The following is a 6768-nucleotide window of genomic DNA, read 5'->3' as shown; positions in this document are numbered from 1 at the left end:
TACTAACAATAAAAAAAACTTAAAGCAACACATCTGTTTCTTAAATATATTATGCAGGCAATACTCTGAGGAATGCCATTAGCCCCAATAACCTTATTTAGGAGCCTTGATAGTACAGTGGTTACGCACCCTGTTATTAACACAGCTGCCTGCAATTTACTGCTGGTTCGAATCTCTCCAAGGCTCAAGGTTGACTCAGCCTTCCATCCTTTCTAAGGTAGGTGAAATGAGGACCCAGTTTGTGGGGGCAATAAGCTGACTTTGTATAAATATACAAAAGTATGAAGGCTATTGCTTAACGCACTGTAAGCCGCCCTGAGTCTCCGGAGAAAGGCGGCATATAAATCAAATTTTTAAAAAAAATAAAAAAAAATTAGCTCATTAATAAAACCAAATCCCATATTTCTCTTTAAATAAGGAATCTAAAGTTACAAGACACACAATTCTCAGACAGACACCACCATTTGGCTTTTAAGAGAATTTCATCACAGATCCACACTTTTGGTTGACACTATTGTGTTTAGTTGGAGAGTGGGGCAGGAAGCACCAAATGGGTTGTGTTGGAAAGGCAGGAAGACATTGGCTGAAGATGCCAGAAAAGCAGGAAAGAAGGAAGCAGAATTCCAGAGGAGAATGGTTCACCCCAAACATCAGAGTACAGTACTCCAATCCTCTGGATACTTGCAGCTTTAATAGACATGAAAGAAGATCTGGATGAACATTGGAGTCAGATCCTGCTTACACCTTTGTCCGATCCTGGTCTACATGCTGCCTGCAATATAGATAAACTTAATTATTTCCAGGAAAACTCTATGCTTAGATACATCTTTTACTTAGATATGCTACATTCAAGGGGCATTCTGTCATTATTCAGAACCGACACACTAGGAGTATCCTAAACAGTTCAGCTTTCTCCAACTTGATGGCTTGCAGAAGCATTTGTCTGCTCAACAACCATTCTTTCTCCTTAATGACCTCACTGCCAGTGCATAATGGAGCAATGTAGTCCACCTCTTAGAAAGTTAATGTGGTAGATCAGAGGACCTGGATTTTGTCAGGTGGGTTAACATCGCCATCCTCCCTTACCTGCTTTTTTGTCTCATAATTAACCTTCATCTTTTGCTTCCTACCCATAAATCAATGACATCAAGACTCTCTCTAATAACAATTTAGTTCTTTTAATATGCAAAGCCCACCACCAATTCCTATAGGACATCAATTTATGGAAGGAGCATAATCAAAACCAAATAGCAGTAGCTAGACTATGAAATAGCAGCATCAAGAATTCCTCACCTTCTGACCTAGGTGGCCAAGAGGAAGGCATGGAAGGTTCCATCAACCAAAAGAATGAGGAGAAAGAGAAGAAAGGTGAAGAGTAGAAGGAGAAAAAATGAGGCACGGGAAAAAAAGCAACAGCATCCTGGTCCCCATTGCACTGGCTGGGAAGATGTAACAGATGGCTGGAACACAAAAGTCCCAGCCATCCCATGTCCTGTTCTGCCAGTGGGTGAAGATGAGTTAGGTGACTGGGAGAGTTGGCTGGGTTATGCAAATATGGCCAGTGGATGTAAACTAAACATCACAATTGATGTCCCAGATCTCTAAGAGGATTGACATCAGTTTTGAGACCCTTGTTCAACTTATTCAAATACTATACAGTACCTACTTCATAGATTGGCTTCAGCAGCAGAAGAATATAATGGCAAGGAGGTGGAAGTATGATCTGCTATCTTAACCTTGTCCAATGGCCACTCTGTCTAAAGAAGGCCAAGAAGCTAAGTATCAACCCCGAAGCTGAGCTGACCAGAGCCATCTTGGAACTTCAGTGTTGCCACACTGGAGCTGAGGGATAGGGTTGTGTGTCAAAATAAAATACTTTCTTCTGGGAAGCAAGAACATTCTCACACCTGGACCGTGGAAAGAGGAGTGAGGTTACCAGACAAATACACAGTGTCTTGATTGGATCATGTGACTGATTGATTGAGGTTGTGGGAAAACTTTCTTTTAATTAGATGAAAACCATGGGAACGTTCAAAGTCGGTTTTCTGTGGCAATGTGGTATTTCCAATAAAGCTACTCTTTGAGGAATTCACCTGCCTTGGAGTTTTGCTTGCTATTGGATTATTACTTGGAACCCTAACACTAAATTTAGGACTGTGATGGTGCAGTGCAGGGGCAGGTTTCAAAACCCATCGCTACCGGTTCGCTCGTGGGCGTTGGAGCTCGCGCGCATATGTGATGCTTCTCCACATGTGCAGAAGTGTCTGGGCAGGTGGGCGGAGCCTCCTGCTGCTGTCGCTACCGCTTGCCCGATCTGGGGTGAACCGGTAGCAATCCACCACTGGTGCAGTGGTTAGAATACAGTATTGCAGGCTAACTCTGCTCGCTGCCATGAGTTCAATTCTGACCAGCTCAAGGTGGACTCAGCCTTCCATCCTTCCAAGATCAGTAAAATGAGGACCCAGATTGTTGGGGGCAATAGGCTGACTCTGTAAACTACTTAGAGAGGGCTGTAAACCACTATTAAGTGGTATATAAATCTAAGTGCTATTGCTACTGCTTAATTACAACACCTCCTTCTTCTCATGTTCTCCAGCAGCTGATATTCAAAAGAAATCTATCTTTTCCTCTGAATGCATCTTAATGCTCCTCATGATTCAGTGGTCTTGATCTTCTTCCTTCAAAAACCTATCTTTAGTTGCCAAAGAGCATCCAGATATTACAGAGTTTGCTTATTCATAAGTGACTCCAGTCATCAAAAGATAGCATAACTGATTATCTGGTACAAATATAATATTATCTGGGCTTTGAGAATCAAAGAGAATCAAACCAGATTTGATTGCCTATCAAATATGTTGGCCTTTCTTCTCCCTTTAGGCACATGTGTTGAGCATTGGATTGGAAAAGGCAATCCTAGACTGTGCTATGAAGGAATCCCGTGGGAGGATTCTCTTAACGAAAGAGAATTTGCTTGGTTCAGACACCATTGCATTGATTGTGATGCCATCTCTGATTCTGAGAAGAGTGACGTAATTCCTGCTGGCTGGGGAAATAGGATGAGCTTAAGAAGGCAGTGGGTCTTCTGAAGGAGAAATCTTCCCTACTGTGCAGACACCTGAGCACTCTGCCTGCAAACCATTGGGACACTATAGAATAGAGTACCAGAGTTGGAAGGGACTTTGGAGGTCTTCTAGTCCAACCCCCTGCTCAGCCAGGAAACCCTATACCATTTCAGACAAATGGTTGTCCAATCTCTTCTTAAAAACTTCCAGTGTTGAGCATTCACAACTTTATGAGGCAAGTTGTTCCACTGGTTAATTGTCCTCACTGTCAGGAAATTTCTTCTTAGTTCTAAATTGCTTCTCTCCTTGATGAGTTTCAAAAGATCAGACTCTATTAGACTTTGTTTTTGCATGTCAAAGCAGAAACTACCAGCCCATTGTTAAAACTTGGAAGTGAGATTTTTATGTTACAACCTCCGCTCCTCACTCTCAGCATTAAGAGTATCCATCAAGTCACCCCATCCTTATAATATTTTTACATTTTTACAAAGCACTGAGTTCTAGCCCATTGCCGTTTCTATTTTCTAAAGCACCTACCATACTTAAAGTCCAAAGTCATATTTGGAGATTTCACAACCGATCAGCTTCCCATTTATTTATTTTCATTAAAATACTCTTTAAAAATAATAAAGTCAAATAGGGCAGAGATTTGGAAGAGTCAAGAATATATTTGTGAGCATGGGCAGTGCATTGCCTGGTTGAAAACATGCAAAACGAAGACCATACAGCCCATAGGAAGGGAGTGAAGTCAGCCAAGAAACAGCCTTATACCTGAAATTTCATGGCCCTTCCCTGAATAAGAGCAGGGAGACTCTCAGCCAAGGGGTGGAAGTGGGGAAGAGAAGTGTTGTATTTAATGAGGTGACTTCCAGTTGTAAATGAAACAGGGCGGGGTATATTGTATGAACTCTGACCCTTGCTGTCCATCTCAGCTTTTATCCGAGAGTTTTATGAGCTGCATAAAGACCCACCACAGCTTGGAGCATCACAATTGGATTTAAAGGGGAAAGGGATGGAGGAGAAACACAGGAGCTCTTGTGAGAAGGCCAGGAAAACAAACCATCTCAGTTACAGAGAAGAAGAAAAAAAAGAAGAGGAGAAAATAAAGCAGGAGGTGGACAACTGAGCAATTTCTTCTAGCCTGTTTCTGAATTAGAGCCTGACGCTACTAACTAACTAACTAACTAACTAACTAACTAACTAACTAACTAACTAACTAACCAACCAACCAACCAACCTTATTTATTTATTTATTTATTTATTGCTTGCTTGCTTGCCTCCAAATTAGTGCCTGACTCGCTTCTAACTTATTTATAGCACTAGCAATAGCACTTAGACTTATATACCACTTCATAGTCCTTATAGACCACTTCAAAGCACTCTCTATGCGGTTTACAGAGTGAGCATATTGCCCCCCAAACAATCTGCGTCTTCATTTTACTGACCTTGGGAGGATGGAAGGCTGAGTCAACTTTCAGCCAGTCAGGATCGAACTTCTGGCAGTTGGCAGAATTAGCCAGCAATACTGCATTCTAACCACTGCTCCACCACAGCTCTTTAGGACAGGGATGGGCAATTAATTTTCCCAAGCCCCAACTGGGACTGTTGTGAAGGGCTGAACCAATAGAGCTGTGAAAGTGTGTAGGAAAACATACGTGCATTCACATACGTACACTTAAATTGAAAAAAATATATAGCAGTCATCTTCAAAATAAAAGCAATCCACAAGGGCCGGACATAGACAGCCAAAGGGCCAGATCTGGCCTGGGGGCAGTAAAATGCCCTGGTCTGGTCCAAGATGTAGGGTTACTTCCCTTAATTAAAAAGAGCCTTGGTGGCACAGCAGGCTAAAGTGCTATTAAGTAGCACCAGCTGCCTGCAATTACTGCAAGTTCAAATCTCACCAGGCTCAAGGTTAACTCAGCCTTCCATCCTTTCGAGGTAGGTAAAATGCAACATCCCACACGACAGTAATTCATGACTTTTTTGCTGGAAGTTGACACTGATTTCTAGTTTTCAGCAAAAAAATGTCCTTTGCGGACAATGGATTCTCTTAATACCACAATTTGCTTAACAACGACTGCAAAAAGGTCATAAAGTCAGGTGGGATGATCTGGTGATATACTGTACTTAATGACTGGCAGGACGTACGGCCCTAATTTCAGGCTCAGTTATGGTCATAAGTCGAGGATTTACATAGTTACATTTTAAGGAATGCTAAAGCATTAGACATGAGTCGATACATGGAGAAGAGATGCATACATAATCAAGGACTTGACTACTACATTCTAATGGACTTCACAAGCTGCAGAGCATTTGTGAAACTCGCTAAACCAGGCTAAAATGGAGTTGGGTAGTTAGTGGTTCAGGGTTTTATGGGAAATTGAGATATTGTCTTAGCACGTGATATCAGGAACGCCATTGTGGGGTTGTGGTAAGGTATAATGTGTTATATAAACACAGACAGTGTATTTATGGGGTTGAAAATTTCAACCATTGGTGTAATCTGACACAGACAATTATCATCCCTTGCAGCCATCAAGCAGTGTGAAGTTATGCAGCCTTTATACAATCAGTAGTAGCTTGCATCTCTATGAACAAAGAGGAGAGTTGAAAGAAATTCTGTCTAAGCATTCTTCTGTTATTGGAAGGAATGTTTTTCATCCCTTCCTCTCAAAACATTCTTTGATGAAAATGAACTAGATTGAAGTCAGTAGCTGTGCTCGGGGAGCCAATCTGGATTCAATCTTGAGCTTTAGGTTCCCCCTGCAATTCTTCCAGAACACTGCCCTGTTTCTCAGGTTAAATACGAATACAGGTAGTCCTCGACTTATAACCACAATTGACCCCCCCCGAACTTATGTCACTAAGTGAGAAATTTGTTAAGTGAGCTTTGCCCCATTTTATGAATTTTCTTGCCACGTTTGTTAAGTGAATCACTGCGGTTGTTAAATTAGTAATACGGTTGTTAAGTGAATCTGGCTTCCTGATTGACTTTGCTCATCAGAAGGTCTCAAAAGGGGATTGCATGACCCCGGGACACTGCAACTGCCATAAACATGAACCAGATGCCAAGTATCCAAACCAGTGGTGGATTGCTACCAGTTTGGTCCGGATCTTGTGACCCGGTAGTAATGGCGGTGGGAGGCTCCACCCACCCACCCGGACGTCATCACGGACGCTCTGCGCATGCTCAGAAGCACAGAAGCACCACGCACGAGCAAACCAGTAGTAAAGGTAAGTGGAACCCACCCCAATCCAAACATAAATCACATGACCCTGGAAATGCAGCAATGGACATAAATGTGAAAAATGGTCATACATCACTTTTTCCAGTGTTGTTGTAACTTTGAACAGTCTGTTGTAAGTCAAGGATTACTTGTAGCATGAAATGTTTTGCTGGTGTTCTAAATCTCTCTGGTCCTGCCCAGCTCCATAGCTGACTGGTGTGTCTATTTACCGCTCAATTTGGAGTGGTGCTTTAGGAGCCCTGAGGCACTCAAGGAGTTAAATGGTTTCATGCATTCACAGATGCCCTTTAATGAAACCAACAGGCATGATACGTTTGTTCCCACAATGGGCCAGGCCCCAGGGAGGAGTTGAGCTCCCCCGCAGCTCTTCTCAACTGTCAGAAGTTGCTGTGATTGAAGCTTCCAGCAGCAGGAGAGGGATATGTGAAAGAATTCACAAGCATCCAAAAGACATC

The 6768-nt window shown here is 42.3% G+C and overlaps 1 long non-coding RNA gene across 1 annotated transcript; it reads right to left on the bottom strand.

Moving 5' to 3' along the window:
- Positions 1 to 671: 671 nt before the first annotated feature.
- Positions 672 to 1525, bottom strand: LOC117668245 (uncharacterized). Its single transcript, XR_004592222.3, has 2 exons — positions 1294 to 1525; positions 672 to 772 (listed from the first exon to the last, which is right to left on the bottom strand). It is a non-coding gene; the product is annotated as an uncharacterized LOC117668245 (long non-coding RNA).
- Positions 1526 to 6768: the final 5243 nt, after the last annotated feature.

The sequence above is a fragment of the Pantherophis guttatus genome, chromosome 9 (genome assembly GCF_059756535.1).
Source record: "Pantherophis guttatus breed Tessera chromosome 9, ASM5975653v1, whole genome shotgun sequence".
Taxonomy (NCBI): Eukaryota; Metazoa; Chordata; class Lepidosauria; order Squamata; family Colubridae; genus Pantherophis; species Pantherophis guttatus.
Note: the sequence above shows the minus strand (reverse complement) of the source record. Positions and strands in the feature narration are given on the sequence as shown.